A 24,952-nucleotide genomic window follows, 5' to 3' on the forward strand; every position below is an offset into this window, starting at 1 on the left:
TAGGAAGACTGTGATTGCCTCATACAAGCCTTCCTCAGCCTCATCTCTTTCCCACAAGGAATTTCTAGCTAAGTTCAGAGTCGGGCGGAACCCCGGATTTTTGGTTTTCATGGTGGCTTCATCATGTAGGCATGAGCAGTGATGTGAGCCACTGATGATCAACTCTGCCTTGGCCTCTGTTTCTCCTGGTGAAAAGCCCCAGCCTTTTGATGCAGCCTTTTGCTGTCTGGGGTCCAGCCGCAATCTCAGGCTTCCATGAACTACCAACCGTCAGCCAGCTTAGCAAAACACAGCAAGTGTCATCACTAAGATCTCAAGGGTTGTAGCAGCTGATCACAGAACGGCTCTGCCTTTTCATATCATAAGAGTCTATGTTTATGTAGTGGATGTTCAAAGCTGCCAGCGTGACAGTTTATTAAACTATGTCCTAGCTGGCTTTTTTGAATAGAAATGAACAAACCAATTTCTAAAGTTTCTATAGATGTGCATAGGATCTGGAATGGGCAGGATAATTTTGAAAAGGATCAAGTTAAAAAAATGTTACAAAGTGCTTAGGACAATGAAAGTTTGGGACATTGACAGACAGGTAAATGAATAGAACAGAATGGAAAATTGAGAAGTAATTGAAGAATATAATGTTCATTGATTTTTTAAAAAATCAAAATGTCTTGATGAGAGAGATGGTTAATCCAAATTACAACTTGTGTGGAAGGAGATGAGCCTGAACTGTGGCCTCTACACCAAATATAACTCCACGTGACAAGTGGGACTATGGAGGGAAGCCAGAACTCTGAAAACTAATGTTTGACAAGAAGAACATACAGAACATGAATTAATTATACTTCGGAAAAAATAAGATGCATTGGACTTTATTTTGCTTTCAGAGAGCTAGCAAAAGGACAGACTATAGAGAACCTGTTGTCAATGTGTCTATATCTACATATTTATCTGCCTGAAGAAGTATACAAAAACCATATAATAATTTCTTTTTCCTAGTATTGAGGATTGAACTCAAGTCCTCAGCACTTTCTGAGGTCAGATTAGAGAAGGCAAAAGATGGGGCTCAGTGGTGGAGCACCTGCCTAGAGTGTACATGGTCTGGATTTTGAGCCCTAGCACTGCCAATAAAGGACAAAAGCTTTTTTTAAAAACAGTTTCTATTTGAGATGTGGTATATGAATGTTAAATGAGGACACAAAAAGCTATAACAACAGTATTCATTAGAGAAGTCACGTGTTAAGATCACAGGGTGCTCAACTGGGATGAGTGTCCCTCAAAGACTCATGGTGGTAGTGGAAGGGGTGAGATCATTGAGATGTAGGGCTTGGTGAAAGGATGTTACATTATTGGGGTGTGCCCATGTAGGGGATACTGAGGGTCACCTCTGTGTCTTTACCATCACCTTCTGGGAATTGAGCCATCTCACTTCTGCCAGGTTGTAATGTGTAGTCACAGGCCCCAGAGGAGAGGTGCCAACTGACACAGACTGACACCATGAGTGAGTGATCATCTCTCTGTTGGCAGAGAATAATACAGAACATGCAGATTGCTGTTGAGCAATAGAAAATGGTACAGACAGTCACTCTGGAAATAGACAGCTTTTTGTGCACGTAGAATGTAACATGGCTATTTTGCTTCTAACTATTGTCCACACTACAGTGTGGCCTCATGAGGACTTGTTTGAAGATGTTTATAGGAGCTTTATTTGTAGTATCAGCCAAAGCGTGGAATACTCAGATGTGTGCCTGCAGGTGACAGGAAATGAGTGCATGGTACATCTACACTATGGGGTAACATACAGAGCAGTGAAAAGCAACTTGTGCTGAGTGGTCTAGCTTGAATTCAAAAGGGTTGTGATTCCATAAACCTGAAGTGTTATAAAAGGTCACACCAACCTAGAGTGACAGGAAATCAAAGTTCCTTGAGTCCATGCTGGGAATCTTCTGGGTTGTTGGTACTGTTGTCAGTAGAGGCATGAGGTACAGCTTTAAAACGGGCTTCATTGAAAAGTGTTTTATCAAGGGTGAAGTATACCTCCAAAAGAGACGTTACCCAGAAAGAACAGAAAGACCACTGCAGTGACTTGGTTTGATTTAGGGAGAGATAGGGTTAAGCCAGAATACTTGGGGGAGGAGCCCATCCCTTGAGTTGTCAAAGGCCTTGAGGAGCCTGAACCTCATAGGCGTTTGAGATGTGCCCAACACTGTCAGCTGACCTGCATCTGGGTTTGCTCCTTGGCACCAGAGGCATCAAGGGAGAGCAAGAGGCAGTCATCGCTTGGAGAGGAAGCATTTAACTTCTGAGGTGGCAACACAATACTGTCTCACTGTAGAGATGGCTGAGGAAGATTAGCAATAAATTTTTGACATGTGCAAACTCCTTTTCAGTTCTGGGTACCAAATAGCCCTCCCAGAGTGAGGGAGGAGGATCAGGCTACCACCTTGGTTGTCAGTGCACTGCTGTTCATCTGCTTTTTAACTGACAGGAATTGTTTAAGAGTCTTTGTGGAAGACATTCAGATGTAAAGTTCTCTGTATTCCCATTTGCTCCCTCTGGCTTTTAGTTTTTTTTTTTTTTTTCCATCTTGCTAGCTGTTCAATTTTGGAGTATCACACCCCAGTCATCTTTTATACTAGACAAGTTTTGTAATGTTAATTTTAGTAGTAGTTTCATTTAAATCAGATTTTATGTATTTTTTGACTTATTAAAAATTGAAGTTAAGAGAGTCACTCACTGTGCTGTGGTATTTTCTGCAGTCTAGCTGCATTTCTGTAGATATTCCAGTAGGAGTTGCTACTAAGTCATCTACAAGTAATGGAAGCTTGGTGTTTTGGATGCTGAGACTTGAAATATACTTTGTCTTGCTTGTTTCATCCATTTAGTCAGTTCAGTTTCTTCTTGAATTTTTGTAAGCAAGCATTGGAATATCAATGTTGTCATGAGTACATTTAGGGTTGTGGCTGGCCAGGAAGTAACATTTCAAGTCTGTGTGGGCTTTCAAGTTTCTGTCACAGTAGTGCAGAGTGGAGATGAGGAGACTGTCTACCCTAAAACCAGGGCAGCTGGGTGCAAAACAGGACCATGGTTATGCCAGTGGGATAACCGTGTGGGAGTGAGTGGAAAGGGTTGTGTCTGTGGGTTGGGGATGCATACTATCTGGAATGTGGGAGGATCTGGATTTCATCCCCACTATTGGAAATAAACCACCTTGGGTTTTTCCAAAACAGATGAATCTGTTTGGCTCGAGGGCCAGAACATATCAGTAGAGTACAGGGCTGCCCATGTGGTTTAAGCCAGAGCAAAGCCTTGTTTTCTTTTTTTGCAGGTGTGATCCCTCTTTATCCTAGTGGGATGTACTTCTGACTGAGAAGAAAGCCAGCAGCGTGTCTGCTGCAGTTTGTGAGGAACCCCTGCTCTGGCTGGGGTCTCGATGCTAGGTGTTGAGATCTTCTCCAGGGAGAAACATTCCAAGGGCTCTGATCTAGTGCCTTCCATGCAGGCCAGCATCCAGCCATGGTGGACCATGGGGTGCAGAAGTGTGTGCCTCCACAGGGTTTCACAATGGGTTTTCTAATGCTTATTTAACAGTAATACTTCACCGATCAGATGTTCCCTTAACTATGCACATTTGGAAATCTGTAAAAGCTACTTTATGATGCTTGCCAGATTCTCTTTTATTAAGACAGTAACACACAGCATTCTTCAAGGTCCTTTTGTGCTTCCCATCCATGGGAAGCATTTCTTGTGACCATGATGCAAGCGTCATCAGGGTTCCAGCAGCTCCTGCTGTGCAACAGAGGTGCCCAGTGTGGTGAGGTGAGTGGAGTTGGGTAGACGGTCCACCATGCAGGGTGTGAAAGTGCAGCGGACTCTGTCATCAATAGCATATACTCCTCTCCACTTTTATTATGGTCTACACAAGGGCCAAGAACCTTTTTCTCAGCCAAGGGCCATCTGGATTTTTATGACATTGTTCTGGGGCTTAACAGACAGCCGTGAGCATCCAGTGAAAAACATGTGTGCTGACCTGTCACATGTCAAGTGATTTTTGTGGCCCTTACATGACTGACTGAGTGTCCTTCAATTCTGGTCTCAAAGGAGGATTCTGGAGCAATAGTGGAAGGTTGAACACTGCTTGCCAGTGGGACTTGGGGTGTTTGCAGAATTGTAGATTGCTCCCCCCAGTGCTCTCTCTCCCACTTCCTGTATTAAGCTATTTGTTATTTCTAGTCTTCTTTCTCTCTGTTTTCCCTTCTTGTCTCTGGATTACTTTCCTCTGTCCTCTCTCCACTATCCCTTAACCTCAAGTTCTTTTCCTTTCCCTTCTCAGGTAGGCAGAATTCTCCTGAGAGTTTGTGTGTAGGGGGAAGAAGAGCATCCTCATGGCTGGGTAGGTATAGGCTGCAGCTGATTGGAATTCCTGCTGTCGCCCAGTGTCATCTTTTCTCCCTGTTTAACTTTCTCTATCAGCTCTAATGTGGGAAAGCAGAGCAAGGGGAGTAAAAACTAGAGACATGCCTGGGAGAAATTCCGCTCGTCTGTTCCTGGTGAGGTTTGAGCCATCATGCACAGATTTTATTTAGTCCATTTAATATAGTGGCTGTGGAAGTTGCTAGCAGATGTCTTGAATCCTATTGAAGGAACTATAAATATGAGCTTGTGGCACCTTGATCTTATACATGGGCCCAATTTGATTTCAGTTTATTTAATTAAAACTTGACAATGCTGCTAGCTACACTGCAGTAGGTATAGGACACTTCTGACTTCAGCTTACAAAACTGCGACGGACCAGCTCTGCCTGAGCACTGGGACCAATGGGACAGGGATCTGGGGATAGGAGGGCAAGGAGTAGGCGAAGTGACAGACACAGACTCAAAAGAGTTACATCTGAGTGTATCTTTATTGAGGAGAATTAACATTTTCATACAGTGTGTGATTGTGACATAGATTCTTTTTTTATTTAAGCAAGTAATCAATTTTTAGGAAAAGAAAAACATTGATGGATTACATAAAAATTGATTACTATCCCACCAACTATTTAAGCTAAATGGTGCGAAACAATGCGTCATCTAGTCAGCCTTTTTATGTTTAATAATGAACAAACCTAAGACAGGGCTGTACATATATTGCACTCTTTTTATTTTTTTCATATATTTTCAAGCCCCTTTGAAACCATCCTAAAAACCACGTTCAGGTTGAATCAGGCATTCTCCGTTTTCTATAATTTTAATCCCATTATTTGTTCACATAAATTTCTAATTATTATTTTAAACTGTCTTGTTGTTTTGATAATAAACATCATAATGGTCCAGATCTACTTAATCTTTGCATAAAATCTAATGAGTTCCAAAACACCCTTTTTCCTTTTACATTAATCCATCTATTTTCATCTTTGTAAACTCCTGTATAAGGCAATGGTTCATGGGTCAGCTCAGGAAATGTGATGTCACTAACTTTATATTTTGTGGGAAATCACCATCTATTCCCTATATGTAAGCTGGACTAAAAGTAGTCATAACTGTTGGGGAATTTTTCTTTTCCTTTAATTATCAGGGGTCCCTTTTTCTAGAACTCTCTGTGCTTTTGGGATAACTCCTTCTGGCTTAGTTTAATTCATTAATTGTCTGTTGTAACATATCTAGAGATTTTAAATTTCTATATTTACTATGAATGAGCCACAAAACTGCTTGTGAAATTGTAGGAGTTCCTGGAGGCAGTGTCACATCAAATGATAGATTGATTGTGGCATTGCCCACATTTAATCTTTTGTCTTTATTATTCAGAGAAGCTGTCTCCATTGGATTGGAAAGAAACAACATGCTCTATTCGTGGATCAATAGAAAAATAGCCAAAATGAGAATAAAGGCAATGAATGTATAGCCAAGAAGAATATAGTAAGAATAAAGGTAGAGGCTATAAAGGTGCAGCCAAGTGTATGGGAAACCTTGAACCAACACCCCCTTCCTGCAGGCATGCTTCCTTGAAGCTTATGCTTTTTCTGGCATGATATCTCACGCAGATTCTGAAGGAGGTGGCATGGCACAAAACCTAGACCTTTCTACCTACGCCTTCCTATTTCATGAAGCTCAGATAGCACTGTCTCTTCCTAGTGGAGATTTTGCTCATGAATATGGGTGCTTACTGATGTGTCCTGTGTAAAGAACTTGAGAAGATTGCAGTTAATAAAGCAAGGTATAGTACCTTGGAAGACCCAGAAACATTGAAGTGGGTTCAGAGTTAATTGGAAGAGAAGAGAACTGGAATGAACGCTGGAGTCAAGGTGGCTTCTACATGTGAGCTTTTAGTTGGACTGCAGCCCCAGTGTGAAATGGAAGACTTCTTTGCCTCCATTGGACCAAGAGACCCTTGTGGTCAGGTCAGCAGGAGGATCCTGGAGTGATTTGTTAATCCTGCCCTACAGGGGGAAGGGGGATTCTGCATATCCCCCATGGGAATGGGCAATTGGCACCACAGTCATGGGAGATCGATTGTAAAATGAGCCCATTTTATTTTATTCACATAAAATATTAAAGGCTTGTTTAAAACTTAATTCTCATCCTGAGTATGCAAAATACAAATTCCAAAAAAATGTTCAATTTTTTTTACTTTGTACTTTGCAAATATACAAAATAGAAGTTTGGTTAAATTTATATTACATATTTATTAAGGTGAAGAACTATGTAACAAGTTAGCTCTGCTTAAGACATACTTAGGAATAAACGATTGTACAAATTATTGTGCCTTTGAAACCACATTGCATAACAGACTATCTCCGTAAAAATTGTTAAAGAAGTAAACCAAGTATAACTTAGTCATACATATAGATCAGAAGACAAATATATAGTCCTTGTCAGGGCTGGGAAGGTGGCTCAGTGGTAGAGCGCTTGCCTTGCATTCCTGAGGCCCTGGGTTCGATTCCTAAGCACCACATAAGCAAAAAGAAAAAAGCTGGAAGTGGCACTGTGGCTCAAGTGGTAGAATGCAAGCCTTGAGCTGAAGAGCTGAGGGTCAGTGCCCCGAACCAGAGTTCAGGCCCCATGACCAGACCCCCCCCCAAACATATATATATATATATATATATATATAGAGAGAGAGAGAGAGAGAGAGAGAGAGAGAGAGAGAGTCCTTGTCAAAGCATACAGCAGTTTGAGAACTTTGGCTTCCTCTTTTGTACCTTTAGAACCAAGACTCATCAAGCACCATCATTTAGGCTATTAGAACACATATTCTGTACTGAAATCTCTTCCTCTTCTTCTAACTAAATAATGGCTTTTAGAAGGGAATACAAGGTGTTCTTTATATTTATATTGCATCTGAGACAATCTGTGAGAAGCAGAGTGGGGGAGGGGTGTAGAGTGAGACTAACACCACCACAAGGCCACAAGAGGCAGGCCTCCTGGAGCAGAGCAGAGGCCAGGCCTGTGGAGAGGAAAGCCCTGTGGTATAGAGAGGCCTGCTGGAAAGAGAGAGAAACCTGCCACCTGGAGGCTGCAGCTGCTCTTAGTTCTGAGGTAGCCCAGGACAAGGCAGTTATAGACCAGCTAGTAAAACTCCTTTGTCACCTTTGGCCATGGATTTTCCCTCCTCTGAGATCATTACAAATTCAAGGGAATTCTGGTCTTCCCTCTCCCTCACCCCACCCCAACTGATGGATCTAATTTGCACCCCATTATCCACAGCTTCCAGTAATCCCCATGGTGGTGTCTTGTAAATCCAGGAATACTCAAGTTGATTTAGAATTGCAATGATAGCCGATACAATCTCAGGCCCATCTGTTCAATTTTGTTTTTTTAATTTTGCCTTTGGATTCTTCCTTTCTCTTGATTATCCATTCACAAGAGATATTGGAAACTTTCCCATGGTTGTAGTGCTTTGCCAACATGAGCTCTCTCACATGGGAAGACAGTATGAAGGATTTTCTACTGGCAGTATGTGACTGTGTATCCACAGTCAGGGATTTAACAGTGTCTCTATGCATCAGGCCAGGGGACCCACCTGGACAAGGCTGTTTCTATGCATCAGGACAGGAGACTCATCTAGACAAGGCAATCTGTATGCATCAGGCGAGGGGACCCACCTGGACAAGGCCGTCTCTGTGTGTCAGGCCAGGAGACGCACCTGGACAAGGCAGTCTCTATGTGTCTGTCCAGGTGAGCCCACCTGGACAAGGCCGTCTCTGTGAGTCAAGCCAGGAGACTCACCTGGACAAGGCAGTCTCTATGTTTCAGGCCAGGGGACCTATCTGGATAAGACCCTCTCTATGGGTCAAGCCAGGAGACCAACCTGGACAAGGCTGTTGAACTTGTGGCACAGGAATGGCAGCACGACTAGTGTTGCCTGGTCAGTTCATCAGAATGGGCAAACTTCTACCCAAAGCCATCCCAGTCACAGTGGTAAGGTAAGGTGTCTCACCTGTATGGGTTCAGAAATGCACCTTGAGATGAGAGCTCCTTGGATAGATTTGGCTGCAGCCCATGTGCTCACACGCATGGGTGGCCTTTGTGTGGCCATGACCTTCTTACTTCCTTCGGCTTTGGCTCCTCTGGCAGGTAGGAACCAGGTCACCTGCTCAGGCAGGCAGGGTGGGTAGTTGGGCCCTCGATGGGCATGGGATATAGGGGCTAGCAGTAGAGTTGGGTGACAGTCCCTATTGACCAGCAATTCCTCATGACAGGCTAAGGTAGTCCTAATGGGGAGCTGTTGCCCCAAGGAGAATTCTTTTTTTTTTTCACTTTTCCGCAAACTTTGTTACAAACATACAATTCTTTAAATATAGACTGTAAAACTCCATTTACAAAAGTCTGCTATTGTAAGGAGTGCACACTAGCAGGAAGGATTCTTAACTTTTTCTATGAGTTTTCTGTCAGTTTTGCTAGTTAGTGGTAAATACGGGACCCGCTGTTTTACAGGCCTGTCCGAAGCTTGTGGCTGTATTCACATTGCTCTTTTGAAGCAGCCCTGCATGTATCAAAATTGTTCAGAATCTGAGCTTCAACCTACAGGCAGTGAGATCAACAGCCCGTCTGGACTCTGCTTTTTGAACGGTTTTCAGGAAGTGTGATTTCTGGACGGGTACTGCACTTCACAGATTTGTTTGAATTGCCCATGCAGCTCTATGTTAAAGTGCATTCTTCTTTTCAAAAATAAGCAAGAGAAATAATCTTTTTACTTTTTAATTAACCAAGGTACTTAAAAAAATGAACTTTTTGGTCTCTCAGCAGATATTCTCAAATTGATCCTACTACTACAATTTCCATGTTCTATTTACAACATTTATAGGATTTTGGGTGGAGGGAACTTTATAAAATGAAAGGTGCAGCTTCACTTGAAGCAGAAATCAGCTCTACAAATTCATACATAGGCATACGCACTTGGCTTACAATGTATAAACTTGTTGGTATTTACAGAGATCAAAGATAACCCTCTCCAAAAAAAAAAAAAAAAGAACAAAAAACAACCTTTTAAAGTAATTGCCAACCTAAACTCTAATTGTACATTTAGATCAGGAAGCTGTCTCCTGCTATCAAGTTTTGGTTTTAATTGAAATAACTTTGTAGATTCTCTACTGGAAGGACATGAGTCCCCCGCTTTGGAGTGAAGAGCCAAGTCTAACAAAGCTACCAATAGATAGAACTGTCTCTGAAGATTCCCACAGAACAAAAACATGCTGTGTAGCACTGTATCAGAACAGGTGATCTTAACAAATGATTTTAGAAAGACATCTGTATGAAAGTCCAAAAGGAAAACAAAATGCTTAATAATATAGATGTTCTAGGACTTCAGAAAAAAGTTCAGATACACTGATATAGTCTTGATACTGATGCCACTGAAAAATAATTCAAATACTACTTCCCTCCTATTGGAATGTGCGAAACAATAGACTGTAAAAAATGTGTCTACACTAACTGAAAGTCAGTTTCTAGACTTTTTGTCCAATCTATAGGGTTTTAAGAATCCAAGTTTTTTTTCCCCCTAGGTAGAACTTTGGGTTTTGAACTCAAGGCCTTGTGTTTGCTTGGCAAATGCTCTACCACTTAAGCCACACGCCCAGTCCTATTATTGGTATTATTTTTTGCTTTATTTTTCAGATAGGGTCTTTTGTTTATAGCCCAGGGCTGGCCTTGGGCCACGATCTCCTATCTCTGTCTCCAAAATACCTGGGATTACAGGCATGTTCCAAAATGCCCAGCTCCAGAGAGCTTTTTTACACAGAAGAGTGACATGGTAGAAGAAAAGGATTTATGCTTATTATCAATTTAAAACAAACCTCCAAATGTGTTTAGTGATAAAATCCTGTTCTTTCATTTTCTTTGAGTCTCTTGTACTTTTTTCTCCCAAGAAGAAATGTTAAAAGGGAAGAAACAATCCACTTGCCCTTCTATTTCCAAGCACATATTTTTCTGACCAGCCTGATCCAGCAACACAAGACAAAACATTTTGCCTTTAAGAGATGGTCTCAGTGAGTCTTGAAAAAGTTAGCCATTGAAGAGATGCTGGAGGTAGGAAAAAAGAACAAACTCATGCCTTCTGCAAAATGCTAGTGGCCACTTAGTGTATCTATCACTTTCTCTTCACAACTCTGGACCTTCATTTCCCTGTGTGCCCTCTCTTTTTTTTTTTTTTTGGGTCCGGTCGTGGGGCCTGAACTCTGGGCCTCGGCACTGTCCCTCTGCTCTTCAGCTCAAGGCTAGAGCTCTACCACTTGAGCTACAGTGCCACTTCCGGCTTTTTTCTTTTTGCTTATGTGGTGCTGAGGAATCGAACCCAGGGCCTCGAGCATGCAAGGCAAGCGCTCTACCGCTGAGCCACCTTCCCAGCCCGACTGTGTGTCCTCTCTTATCTGTCAGTGGATAGCAGAAATAGCATGGGGAAAATAAAAATTGCTCCCGGATTCAAAAATCTATTAGAAAAGTTGAGTTAAAACTTTCACTATCATGCTAGCTTAGCTTCAAATAAAGTTGTGCTCTCCCTTTTACTAGTTTACTGTGGTAAAGCTAACAATATGGCATCTTCTCGTTTTAACATGGTTCTATCTGTCCCAATTGGAATGTCTAATTCCAAGAAGGCATGAGTTAGATTCTCAAACGAGAGTAAGACTGTGAACAGAAGTGGACAGCATATTCCATACTGCATTAGGAAATACAAAGGCATTCACAAAGGCCTTGCTTGATTCAGGGGGACCCATCGCAATTGGAAATCCCCAAGACAAGAAATCTTTACAATGCTGATGCAATTTTATTTTTCCATTTTCTGAATTTAAGTTTCAGTACCGAAAAGTGGATTGCACATGTTCCAGCAATGAAACTAGGTTTTAAGAATAAGGTCTGAGGATGACTTACACAGTCAAGTCAGATATGGCAATGGAAATTGCTACTCAAGAGTCCAGTTATCTCAAGAAACTTCTGAAGCTAATATTAAAAGTGAATACTTTTTTTCTAAATTAAAGCAGAAGAAATGAGGCTGTAATTTGTCATTTCCACCTTGCATATGGAATTTCAAATGGGACATATGGACTTTTTTCTTATCTGTATTTTAAGGTAAACATGGTTCTTATTTTCTTTTTTCTTTTCTACAAACTATCTCCCCCCACCCTGCCCTACCCCCACCCTTACACCCATTATCCAGTATACTGAATGGGAATTGTAACTCTTTCAGAAGACAGCTAATTGATTTACAGTACTCTAAAAACAACCCTGAAAACTGATAATCTCATTCATTTACTGTAACTTCAGTGCTGTTATCGACAGAGAAGAAAAAGTTACCTTAAGGCTTAAGGGAATGTAACTTATTAAATTGTGAATGCAGCATTTTTTACTCTCCCATCCATTGGAAACTAGCAAAATGTATTCTGAATCAACAATACAAACTTTCTAACGTTAGCAAACGTTTCTACTCTCCTGACATAAAGTTAGAATAATATTCATAAACAGAATATCTAGGGGAGCCTGAGAAACCATGATCCACATCACACAAAGATCCTATGCATTTCATGATCAAAAAGTGCTTTATCTTTGAGAAATATGTCAGGGATAAAATGGAAATATACAATGCAAAAAACACTTGAGACTTTTTCACAATTGTGGAAAAGGAGCAAAAAGGTCTGCTCTCTGAACAGGCCTTACTTATGCACAAGACTTTTAAGGTGTCCTAAATTAATATTGATTTAAAGAATTCATAATAGTGGGGATTTCACTCCACTATATTTAAAAAATAAACAGAGATTGGACATCAAAGCTGTCAACTTTGTTATTCATCAGAGCAATTCTGATACTTAGAAAACTCAATTGAATTAGCTCCAGGATCAAAACATTAACTTTCCCCAATCAAAAAGGATACAATCAAAAACATACCTAGAGTGTTATAGAACAACTCTCAGCAAACAAGTCATTTTCATATATGCAAAAAGTCACTTCTTTCCTCTCCCTTCTCACTGATCAAGGCCACACGATTTTCAAATGAATATCTACTGAGAGATCAGTTGTGCATTGGACAAAGTACATAATTGGGTTAAAAATGAAAACAAAATTTTCAGTGAAGAATACTTATGTGCATGGCTTACACACTCCAGCTTCTTAATTTTATCCACCTCAAGAGCAAGGTAGATGCACAGTCACCTTGTGTAGATTACATTCTACTTCCCTGTAAAGCCAGTCAAGGTCATATTTAAGCATCTTCAGCAACAACAGTGCCTGAAGTGTGCAGCCATTTACAGACCACTCAATATGAGGGCATTATTATAACCAGCCTCTTTTGCCCACAACCCTGCATTTTCAGATAAGACAAGATAATTGTTTTGTTTTGAGAAAACCGAAGCTTGAATCTCTTAAAAGACCTGCAATTTACTGCAAAGTGACCCAGAGGTAACAAAGGAAGCAGGAGGTTAATGGCTGCCTGCACCAAAAGTCTCTCAATCATTCTGTAGTAAATAATTATGGAAAGTGACATGACAAGTAGCCATGTGTGTACCACAGCTACAGCCAGTTGTACCACCTATATGCCTCCAACAGTTCCATAGGGTATTTGGGGGTTTTTGGTTTACTTTTCAGTTTGATTTTTGGTGCTATACAGACTGACATTTTGTTTGGTGCAGCATATGCACTGAAAGATCTGCTCACCAGATTTACCATTTCACTTGCTGAAATGATGAGAAGGGACAATAGAAACCTAAAGAGTTACATCTCTTCACAGAGACCGACTCTTTTGACTGTTTGAAAAAAAAAAGGCTTATCTCTGTAGCTAGTTTGAAATAAAACTCAATTTTTTGAAAAGGAGTCTTAGTTCCCTACTTCTAAGGAATTTAACTATTTTCATTAGCTGGGATGTTTGCCAAATTTTAAAAACAACTTCTAAAGCGTTTGTAGTAAGCAGCTAAAAACAAAACAAAAAAGTTAGTTGCTTCCCAGAGTTTGTATAATGCCATTATCTAACTGGAACAAAGATTATTTCCTTTAATAAGCTAGTATTAATGAATGAATCTCCATGCTCTGCAGATTTCTATTGTGCCTAGTCACAGGAATGAGGATCAGTGAAATGCTACAATTAATCTACATCCTTCTGCAATCTTCCTACAGTGGAAGAGAGGCGATTAAACACCCCTGCAGGAAAAATAAGCCTCAGAGATTGGTTTAAGACTTAAAAACCCACCACTAGGACATTCACACTTAATCTTACACAGGCAGGTCAAAATTTTAATATAAATTACTTTTGCCAACACCTAGCTTACGCATTCTTTGCTCCTTTTTTGGAGGATTCTCAAATTGATATCTAAAGACTTACATATGATATATAACTGTTATATGGTCTAATGACTAAGAAAATTTCTCTGGTAACCAAAGCTGATGCCATATATGGTAGTGTTCTTGGCATATACTCTATATGCCTCAGACCACTTCCACATTCTTTCTATTCAGCTAATTATAGCTGAGTAGCCACTGGTAAAGGATTGTGAAGACCCTGTCATTTCTACAGAATAGAAAAGCAAGGCTAGTTACTGCAATTCAGCCAAATAAAAAGAAAAGAAAACAGATTAATAAACCACTCCCTTGAAAAGGAGAGGTACTGCACCTTTGCAAAATTGAACTGGCTCACTGCAGCTGAGCAACAGAATCACCACTGAAGCAAGAAAATAAGTTGGTCTATACAGGAATTGTACATGATTTGAAAATGCAAAAGTTACAGCGATCAACTAATAGCTGCAACCTTAATTTCCATTGCTACCTCAGAGTTGAAACTTAAACAGTTTTTGCAAGCCTAATGCTAGCTTCTCATCTCCTTTACTAAAACTAGGAATTTGTTCTCCGCAGCAAAGAAACAAAACACTCAAAACACATAGGTAAATACAGCAGGACATTATTGAAAACAGCTGCCTTGTGGTACAAAATACAGTACAAGTATACGGATGTCATTAAAACATCAAAAATACTATTGCTCCCATACAATTTAGGAAACATTCTTGGCAACGGAGAAAAATTGAAAAGAAAAGCTTTAAAAAACGTTTAAAAATTCTACTATGAATGATGTGAGTAGAGAAATAGTCTGAAAAGGGCACCAATGTTTGTGGCTCTTCTATTTCTTTGAACCTAAGATCAACATTATTTTGAGTCATAGTCTAGTTTTTTTTTTAAAAAGCCTAATTTTATATACACAAGTATCTCCCTCTCAGCCACAAATACATGAAAATGACCTTTTTGTATATTACTTATTTCCCAATAAATACAAAAAGATTGTATAGATTGAATACCAAAATAAGATAATAAAAAGGATACGCAATAAATTAAAAAGGCAGCTCAAATAAAGGACAGGCATGCAGTTAAAAAAAATACTAAGATTGTGGAGATGGGGTTACTTGCCTCCTGGTTGAGAAGGTGTCACACAAAGAATACCTGAAAACTTTGGAAAGAACATTAGCTCCCATTCAATTCAAAGTTTCCTAGGCCTGTGACATTTCTAGAAATACCTTTTGATGGGGTGGGATTAACTTGATTAACAAAAATCATTTCTACTGAAAATCCATTTAAAATATAGAAGAGGCGATCCATGAAAACCCCAACTTTTATTCTTGAAAGACAGCTGGATAAACTGGCCAATGCCAGTATGTTGCAATTTCAAGATGGTATAAAAATGCTTCCAGGATATAGTCAGCATATTCACATTCACATCAGTTCCATTCACAGATGGATTTCAGCTTCCACCGGGTGCACTGCTTGAATCATTCATCCATCATTTGCCAACTTTGATTGTGAGGTACTAATAAGATGGATCAAGTTCTTAAAAATTTGTTTTAAAGAAGAAATGATACTGGAATTCTGAACCTGAGGATCTTTAGTATTTGAACAAATCCACAGATTAAACTGAAGGTGAATTAAAACTTCAGTTTTAGTTATTTCCAACTTCTCTGTGAGGATGCATATTCCATTAAAGCTCAGGCTTGTAGCCATACTGTTCCTTTTGCAGAAAATCAAGTTTTACAGTTAAAAATGCAGCCAACCAGTGGCTGTAACAGCCAAATTAGCCACAATTCACTGGCTCATATAGTAGAGCCATGGGATCTGGCTCTCATTCACACCAATGCCACTTCTTGGTAATGACCTCCACCTTTAGAGATCAAGGGAAGAACTTTAGTGAGCAGCAACCCATCCACTCAACGAGTTTGCCTTGTGCTTTATGCCTGACTTATTGTGCCTACCTCAGCAACCCCCAATGTAAAACTGCTTTTATTTTTTGAAAAAAAAAATTCCTTTTGCCCAACTTTTAAACTATTTTAGTAATGAATTCTCTAGTTCAAGCATTGGCTTTTGAATTTTCGCATCCTGGAAAATAATTCTGCAAAGAAAAGACATGGGGCCAGATTCCATGCAAAACCATTAAAAAACAATCCAATTTGTTTTGATTTGCTGATGGCTTCTTGAATTCTTTTTTGCCTTGTCCATGATTGTGTAAAGTTGCATTCCTTTTCATAAACCTGGACTCTCAGGACTGGGTAACTGCAAAGGTCTCTCTGTCTCAAGAATTTCTGTGCAGATCTCGATCCAAAAGGCTGATTACAATGAAGGTGAAGGATAGACACTGCAACGGCGGCTAGGCCTGGAGAGATACTTTAGATTTACCCAGGTACAACACAAATTCAACTGTTATACACAGATGGATCTGGGTAAGTCAGATGTGTTTAGGGGCCCAGACTCGAAATCTATCCCCTTCAGGATTATCTAGATGAGCTTAGGAACCTCGGGTGGGAAACAGAAGCTGAGACTCTTGCAGGTGAGGAGATGCTGTTGTCCTCTCTTTGCAGGTTGCTGTCAATTTCTGGAACTTTACTGCTTTACTCACTGTTCAAGACTGTTGTCTTATGGTTATTTCTCTTAACTATATTATTTTTTTTTAATTTTGTTGGTTTTTTTTTCTCCCTTGGTGGCCTCCCGGGCTCCCTCTCCACTAGCTCACAGGGGAATGAGCAAGAATGGGAACTAGCCAGGGGGATGGGGGATGGGGGGTGCGGGTAACAGGGTGGGGGAGGCCAGGGGGGAAAGCTGCCATTTCAATCCTCATCCACCTCCTCGCCTTAGGACTCCTCACCCTCCCCCCCAGCACGACGCTCATAAAGCTTATCCCTCTGCTGCTCCTGGATTTCTTTCATCTCATCCGCATACCGGCAGAAGACGCCACCAAACTTGCTCCAGGCCTTGAAGGGCACGGTGATGGCATTGCGGTAGGACGGCTTCACCTCACTCACACGTAGAAAAACTCCATACTTGTTGCAGCCCACATCGAAGAAGAAACATTTGGAGTCCACAGTAATAGAGGTGCCCTCCGGGAGTTCCCCGCACAGCCACCCCCCCCCCACCCCCCGGGGCTGCCGGCACTGCCTCTTGGGCCTCCGGCCAGCTCGTCCTCCTCGCCTCCCTAGTGGTCGATGAGCTAGGTGAGCATGTCGGAATTCGATGAGACCTTGCGCAGGCAGCACGATGGTCTGGCCGCTCTGGAGGCCACCAGGCCCGGGGCCTGCGCCAAAGCCGCCGCCGCTGCGGTTGAGGGTCTGGCGGATGCGCAGGAAGCGGCCGCGCTGGTTCTCCTTGAGATCGAGGTAGTATTTGCAGTTCTTGCGCACCAGGAACTCGCTCTTTTTTTTTTAATTTTATTTTATTTTATTTGAGAACATACTGTACAGAGGGGTTACAATTACATGGGCAGGATAATGCATACATTTCTTACCAAGCATTGCAGCCTCCTCCTTTGTTTACCCTTCACCTCCCTTCCCAACCTCCCCCCTCCCCCCCACCCAATCCTTCCCCCCCCACCCCCCCAACACCGACATTGTAAAGCTCGTTTTTGACATGACATTTTGTACTTCTCATTGCTGCAACAGGTCCACCTGAATCCTTAAACGACTTGTTTGTCCCCATCTCCTCCACAACTTATACTGACATCAAATATAGTGAAAGCGGGGGTTACACTGTGGGGGAGGGACATACAAAGCAACAAAGAAATAATCTTATAAATGCGTTAGAAACACATGCATGAAAGAAAAAAAAACATTAAAATACATATTTAAGGGTTTGTTTTCCTAACATCACATTATCTGACCTTTTCCGCTTGACTCATAGATGTACTAGATATTGCAAATAAGGGAAACCATGGGACCTATGTTTCTTTGGTCCTGGCTTACTTCACTTAATATAATTTTTTCCAAGCCTTTCCATTTCCTAACAAATGGGGCAATGTCATTCTTTCTGATGGAGGCATAGAATTCCATTGTGTATATATACCACATTTTCTTGATCCATTCATCTACTGAGGGGCATCTGGGTTGGTTCCATATCTTAGCTATGGTAAATAATGCTGCAATAAACATAGTTGTGCTGGTAGCTTTAGTGTGGTCTTGTTTATAAACATTTGGGTAAATGCCCAAAAGTGGGATTGCTGGGTCATAGGGGAGTTCTATGTGAAGTCTTTTGAGGAACCTCCATACTGCTTTCCAAAGTGGTTGAACTGAGGAGTGCCGGGCCCGCCGCCCTCCTCTGTGCCCACTGCCAGCTGCTCGGGACTGCTGGGGCCCAGCTGCCCATAGTGCTGGATGATGTCGCGCAGCCAGTCGCGGAACTTGGCCACCACCAAAATGGACAGCGTGAGGCGGCTCTTGGAGCCGCCCGCGCCCACCTCGGCGATCTTCAGGAAGCGGCCCTTGGTGTTCTGCTTCACGTCCAGGTAGAAGCGCTTGTTCTGGATGTCCAGCCGCTTCGAGGCCAGCTCCTGTGTCTCCTGCTTGCCGCCACCACGGGGTGCGGGCTGGAAGCCTCCCTGCCAGCTGCTGCCGCCGCCACTGCCGCTGTGCTCGCTGCCGCTGTCGCTGTCCACCATCTTCTCTGCTCCCGCCTCGCCGCCGCCCGCTGTGCTCGCGCCCCCACCCTCTGCCCTGCGGCTGGCGCTCCTGGGCCCCCCCAGCCTTGTCCGCCTGCTCCTCACGCTCTCCCGCCGCTCATCGCCAGCTGCCGCTGCCATCCCCATCCCCCAAGGAGAATTCTTGTGTGCTGGGCCAGTGGCTGTTGCTGAGCTGGGGTACTGTACCCAAGTGGGCTTCCAGGTGCTGGCCAATGGTGGCAAGGAGACTGTGGCCTGTCATCATAGGGCACCACCACCATTGGGTGGCCACATTCCAGGCTGCCTTTGCTGACCGTGATGACCGAAAGGCCGCCATACTTGCTGCCAGTGGTGAATAAGCCCATTTTATAGAGAGGAATTACTATTCTTAAGTGCGAAGACTGGCATTGGTTGAAGGTCACTCAGCTGTAATGTATGGATTTATGCTCTGCTCATGCGACTTTAAATTGAGCCTCAGACTTGAGCACCATCCACTGCAGGGCTGGTTGGAGCAACAGCTGGACGGGTTCCTCCCTCAGGATCTCTTACTCAGTGTGTGTCTGTAAAACCCACTCTTACCTTTCACCTTCTACCTTGGGTAGCCTACATCAGGGTCTTTGGTTGAGTGCCAGGCTGTGCCTGCTGCCTGATGCCTGCTTGCAGGTTGGCCTGCTCTGCAGCCAGCAAAAGCTGAAAGTGTTTCATGTACCATGCACACCAGAGACTCTAATGCATCTATGCCAACATCCTGAGGGCCACTGCCCAGCAGAGAGCACAGCTGAGCCTCAGAGACCTAGAAAACCTCTCTTGGAATGCTGGCTCTGTTCCCTCTTCCTTTTTGTCACACTGTCAAAAAACCTATGTGTGCTAGACCAAGAAGTGGGTGGCTAGGCCAGTCCCTAATGGGACTTTGTTGCTGTACCCTCATGCACTTCTACCTGCCACATCCTGGGCTCGCAACCCACTGGTATAAGTGCTAGATAATCAGGCCACCACTTCACACTTCAGGACAAAAGAAGCTCACCTGAGGTCTTGGTGCAAAGTCTACATGTCCAGGGCTTGTGTTACTAACCACATCCTCACTAGGGGATCAACAGTGTACTCTCTGGGGCTTCTTCCTCTCTGGGAATGACCAGGCCTTGCTTTATTCACAGGAGTGGCATCTTAGGCAGATCCAGGAGATGCGCAGCATGGATGTGTGCCTGACTTTCATGTAGAGACTTAGATGACTGAGCCAGCCATGGATGGACAGGGAAATGCTTCTGCATCCAAGTTGTCTTGATGAATTCTTACTTAGAAGATGACCTGGCTCTAAGCAGATCTCAAGGGGAAAACAAGAGTAGATGGGCTGGGCCACATCTGTAATTCTAGCACTTAGGTGGAAGAGATAGGTAGAGAGCAGCTGGAGGCCAAACTTTAACTTCATAGTGAGATTGTCTCAAAAGAAAGCCAACGACTGAGGAGGTAGATCAGTGGTTAAAGCAGTTTTCTACTGTGTGAAAGTGTCTGAGTTCAATTCCCAGCATTCTGAGGACAGCATAGACACAAGCTCTGTTTCCTGACCTCCTTTCAGAGGGAAAGGACCTAGCCACTTGATCAAGGTGCTTTACAATGAGAAAGACGCCAATAGTACCTCAGTCCTGCACTGCCATTGAACCTTCCCAATCTGTCTGTCCACTGATATGGACCAAGTCATCACTTCTGCTTCCCCACCACTAGGCCAGGGGACCGTTCCCTGTCTGTTCCTTCTCAGAAGGAACACAAGCCATGCTTCTCAGGTAGAACCAGAGTATTTTTGGCAGTTCCTTGGACCTGTTAGTCAGGCCGTGGACCTCAAGGAATCTGCTGTTCAGATGTGGATGTGTAGGGACTGACAAAGCCACAGCTGAGGACAGAGATGGGGCCAGGGTCGCAAGGCTCCTTCCCCATTTGCACTTATCTCTGGATTACACCCAGCCATGTCCTCTACTGCTCTGATACTGGAGATCGCTAGCACTAGGGGATCACACTGTGCATCTGTGGATTCTGATCTATGCCAAAGCATAGCCATTGGGAGTTGGTAAGGATTGCTGAAGAATGTACTCTGGAGTTGGGGGGGCGGGGCTTTCATGATGTGGTGTGTGTTGGCACAGGCAAGGGCAGTTCATAGGGAGTGCTGCCAAATCCCTCCTGAGGACCTCCTGCTTACCTGTGATCCTGCCCATGGTTACAGCTGGACTTGAGGTGGTTAAGTTGTGAGCTGACAGATCAGAGACCTTCTCTAAACAGAGCCCTGACTTATCTGGAGGGACGACTTGGCCCTGTCTGATGGCCTGGTAGCTGCTACCCAGCTCTGGCTCTTTTGGCTTAGTGGGTGTGGAGGCCATGGTGCAGGTGAGGAAGGTCCTTTCCTTCTGGCAGCCCAAGGAGGAGATTTGGTTTGTCCCTACCTCTGGGCTTTGCATTTTTGTCTTATAAGCTTAAATGTCTCTGGTCCTGGAGGAGCTCGGAGTCTAGAAGCAGAGAAATGACACAGTAAGTCCTGACAAACTTGCTTGTCACTAGTGGCAAAAGGTAGCCCAAGGTGTAGGCTGTCAGGCATTCTGGACCTCAGACATGCAATTATTCTAGTCCAATGCCATCAAGATCTGCCCTGCAGGCAGAACACTTATGTCATGGGATGATATGGTGTAGTAAACGCCAGGTGGGTTTGCCATGAAGATGCTCTCCAGGGTCAGACTCTTGAGTGGGGGTGGGCAACTTCACCTACCCCTACCAAGGCTGAAGGGCATTCTTTCCACTAGGAAATAGCATTTTGTCATTAGTGGGGAGGGAGTTTGGGGGAAAGATTGCGTAAGCAGAGTACAAGCAAGATAGCTGGTAGCGAGTGGTGAAAGCTGCACTGCAGAATGAGGAACAGGAGGCTGTAAACAGTTTACAAGGAGCCTTGAGTAGGTTGAGGTTTAAGTGAGCTCAGTGGGTGAGACCAAAGGCAGAGAGATTAGTGTTCAAGGCTAGGACTGAAAGGGTTTTGGAGAATCGTGAGGGAACTGAGTTTGAGGTAGCAGAGGTAGGATTGGGCTTGGCTGTATGGGGTTGTGGATGTAGGAGCATGAGGGTTGGGACGTGAGGGAATGGTGGCATTCTGGCCTGTGCACATGGCATAAGTGAAGAGGGAAGGTACAGGGAAAGGACGTCTGAGGGCTCACTGGAGTCTGGGGCTAGGCCCTTGTATTGGGCCACTGAACCAGATGTGCTCGTAGTCTCTGAGTGATGCCTCCACCCTTGGGAAGCAGACATACAGATGAGCCTTTTCCAGGTTGCACCTACATACAATCAAGCATTTGATCTGTGTAGAGATCTGTGGTCCCATTGTGGGTGGTCAGGTTGAATTGGCCCAGGTCACTGGACAGGAATATAGACATCCTTTGCCCATAGGTCAGCTCTGAGGACCAGCAGAGTGGCCGAAGCACAACTGGAAGCTTGGTCCATGGAAAATCTGCACTATCCTTATCCTCCTTTTCCAAAGCCTGAGGTATCAGACCCAGCAGGACAAGGCACTGATGTCAAGGTACATGGGATATGATCCCTCAGTGGTTACTTTTGAGGGTGTGAAATTGAGGTAAGCTGGGCAGTAATCCTTATCGACCAGACTCAAGTTTTCATTTTAGACACAGTACAGGAGGCATTAGCTGGTGAGTTACTGCTCCCATCGCTCAGCTCCATGGAAGTTTGTACTGACCAGCCCAGTACTGTGAATCCCATACAGGCCCATCATCCTTCCCCCTCTGGGACAGGTGGGAGGCCTCACAGGGACAGACAGCAAAGGACAGGGTCCTTGCTGTCCCAGAACCTTCACTTGGATTAGCTTGTCACTTGACACTGGGAGGCAATTCTGGTCTCACTGTCATCTCTCATCCCACATGCCATGCCAACTTACCATCAACAATACAAGTCTTTGGGCTCTGTTCCTGTCAGGGAAGGTGCCAGGCCCATTTGCATCCACGGGGCCACAAACAGCCCCAACAGCAGCCACCCCATTCCCCTCCCTCCCACCCTCATTCTTCTTACTGTCCACATGCCGCCCCGGTCTTTTCAGACTTGTGCACAGGAGATGACCCCAGCTGGCAAACATCAGCTGACCCTCCGCCTGCCTCAGTGTGACCACTAGGCACCTGCGTTGGTCACTCACTTGGGTGAGTGTCTGTGCACACTTGTTCCCACACAACACACTAACACTGGGTCAGGCTTAGACACAGTCACACAGAGCTTTCTCTGCAATTACCACAATGCCCTAAGCTCCTTTCTTCCCCAGACATCCTTGAAAATGAGATCACTGAAAAGGGCCCTGTGCCAATGTAATCCTGGCCCTGTCTCCATGCCCACTATCCAACACTCCCCCAGTTTAAACACTCATCACAGGTGAAAGAAGCTCGCTACAGACATGTGAAATGAGGTATCACAAGAGCTGCATCTACCCAACTGCATTTCACTTGGCATGCTTTGGCTGAATTCTGACATGTCCCTTTCTAGCCAGTCCCGGGCCCAATACTGCCTCTCAGCTCTGCTGCCAGGGGCCTAACACCTTTCTCACCTTTTGTAGGCTTTCACACGTGTGTGTGTGTGTGTGTGTGTGTTAATCCCATGATCCTCCTCAGTTCCCCTTTCTAAAAGTGGTAGAGTTTTTCTGAGCTCCTGCCAGCAAGCCTCCAGGGGAATGGGTCTTACTTTGCCAAGAGATTCTGCCCATACCTGGAGAGAAAATGGGATGATGGTTCTCATGATTGTGGAGGACATGTACACCATATGGACAGTAACAAAGGGTACTTGTTGCAGATGCCCAGGGGGTATCCACAACCCTTTTGGCCCCATGGAGGCACGGTGCTCCAGGAAACAGGCCCTGTGAGTGACTAGGTGATCCTTGTCCTGCAAGGCTCTCACTGATGTGGCCAGCTGGAGCACACCCAGGTCTCACCCAAGTGGACATGTAGGTCTTTGCAGAACCAGCTTTCACTCCTCTTCATCCCTTCACTGGCCTCTCTGTCATCTCTCCTCTTACAAGCCCCCAGGTGCACCCACTCACTCAACTTCCAGCCATCAACCCTGCAAGACTGTGGGACTTGAAGCTGCCTGGGAAGGTGCTAGGCCCACAAACTACCATATAACCACAAATAGCCTCAACAGTTACCACACAGCATTCTCCATCCCCTCCCAACCAATGCTTCTTTCTGGCCTTATGCCACTCCCTGTCTTTTCAGACCTGGCAGTTATATAAACACATGCTAGAAAGGGCTGGCTGCATCTGCCTGTATGAGGCTCTCCCATGGAGTTCCTAGTCTCTGTCCTCCCATTTCAGTGGAAACATCTGGAGGTGAGGCTGCAGGTGAAGGCGACTGGCTTGGTGCTGTTCCTTCCAAAGAAGGGATAGCCAGCCTTAGGTACAAACACACAAACACACACACACAGGTGAAAGCCATTCAGGGGCAGAATACTGTGTGTTGTGTATGGCGGAGACACCAGAAGGAGAATGTGTGTGTGTGTGGAGGGAGGCAGCATCGTGGAAGGCCTGATGTGGATCCTTTGGGGACTGATCTCCTGAGCTCTGCCGGCACTGCTGTTAGCACTGGCTTGCGCCATCTTCCAGCTCCACTGACACCAGAGCAACAGCCATCACCACAAATGCACTGACCACAAGCTTCTGCATGCAGGGAATCTTGCCTAAGGGCTCTTCAGACAGCTCCACAACTAAGCCCCACGTTGCACCAGCCCCCGCCACACACCTGCCTGCCCTCTTACTCATTAATCCTCTGCCTTCTTTCCCTACTGTTTCCTTTGTTTCCACTGTTCTTATTGTTAATTTCAAAAAAAAAAAAAACTGGCACACAATGACATCTCTCTGGTGGAAAAATTTCCAATCCGTGGCCCCAAATCATTTTCGAGTTGGTGCAGCCCCTGGCACTGTCTACTAGGGAACACAATCCTTGAACAGTTACCCTTCAGAGGACCTCCCCACTCTTTGCCTCCTTGTTTTTGGCAGTCAAGAAGCTATCCAACCTTCCTTATTCTGGATTCCTTACCTTTTTGCTGGTAGCCTGTTATCTGCCCATATTAGTAGGAGTAGTACCTCTGATTTAGGTCACAGGTCTCTGTGTCCCAACAGTAAATGGAACTCAGAACCGATCTCACAGGGCATCTTCCTAAGGTGGCAGGGAATTTTGGAGGACAGGAGTACAAAGGAAAACACGGAGGGAAGGGCATACTCCAGTTGTTGCCCAGTCCAATGCAAGGAGAACTACTCTGGAGGGTACATGTTGGGGAGACATTCCTGGGGCCCAAAGTTCACATAAAGTCCTATCAGCAGTTCTGTCACACAGGGATTCACGAGGGGGAAAGAGGAAGGGAGAGCCTGTTTGTCTAAAGACGTGGCCAACCCATGTCTTATCTTCTGCTGATGACCTCACATGAACAGTTGGAACTAACACACACAAGCCCTTACAAAACAACTAGCATGTGTGCAAACCAATGCACACAGTCTTCAGATAGCATTTCTGGCCAGCATCCTGGCAGGTAGGTTGGAAGGGGCTGCTGGCTAGCACTGAAGAGAATGTAGAATGGCGTA

General features: G+C 44.1%; 1 pseudogene; it reads right to left on the reverse strand.

Annotated features, from left to right (window-relative positions):
* Positions 1-16,534: 16,534 nt before the first annotated feature.
* LOC122096912 lies at positions 16,535-18,354 on the reverse strand (annotated as a pseudogene).
* Between the last annotated feature and the right edge of the window lie 6,598 nt (positions 18,355-24,952).

Source organism: Dipodomys spectabilis, unplaced genomic scaffold, assembly GCF_019054845.1.
Source record: "Dipodomys spectabilis isolate Male_0828 unplaced genomic scaffold, ASM1905484v1 ptg000402l, whole genome shotgun sequence".
NCBI classification, from domain to species: domain Eukaryota; kingdom Metazoa; phylum Chordata; class Mammalia; order Rodentia; family Heteromyidae; genus Dipodomys; species Dipodomys spectabilis.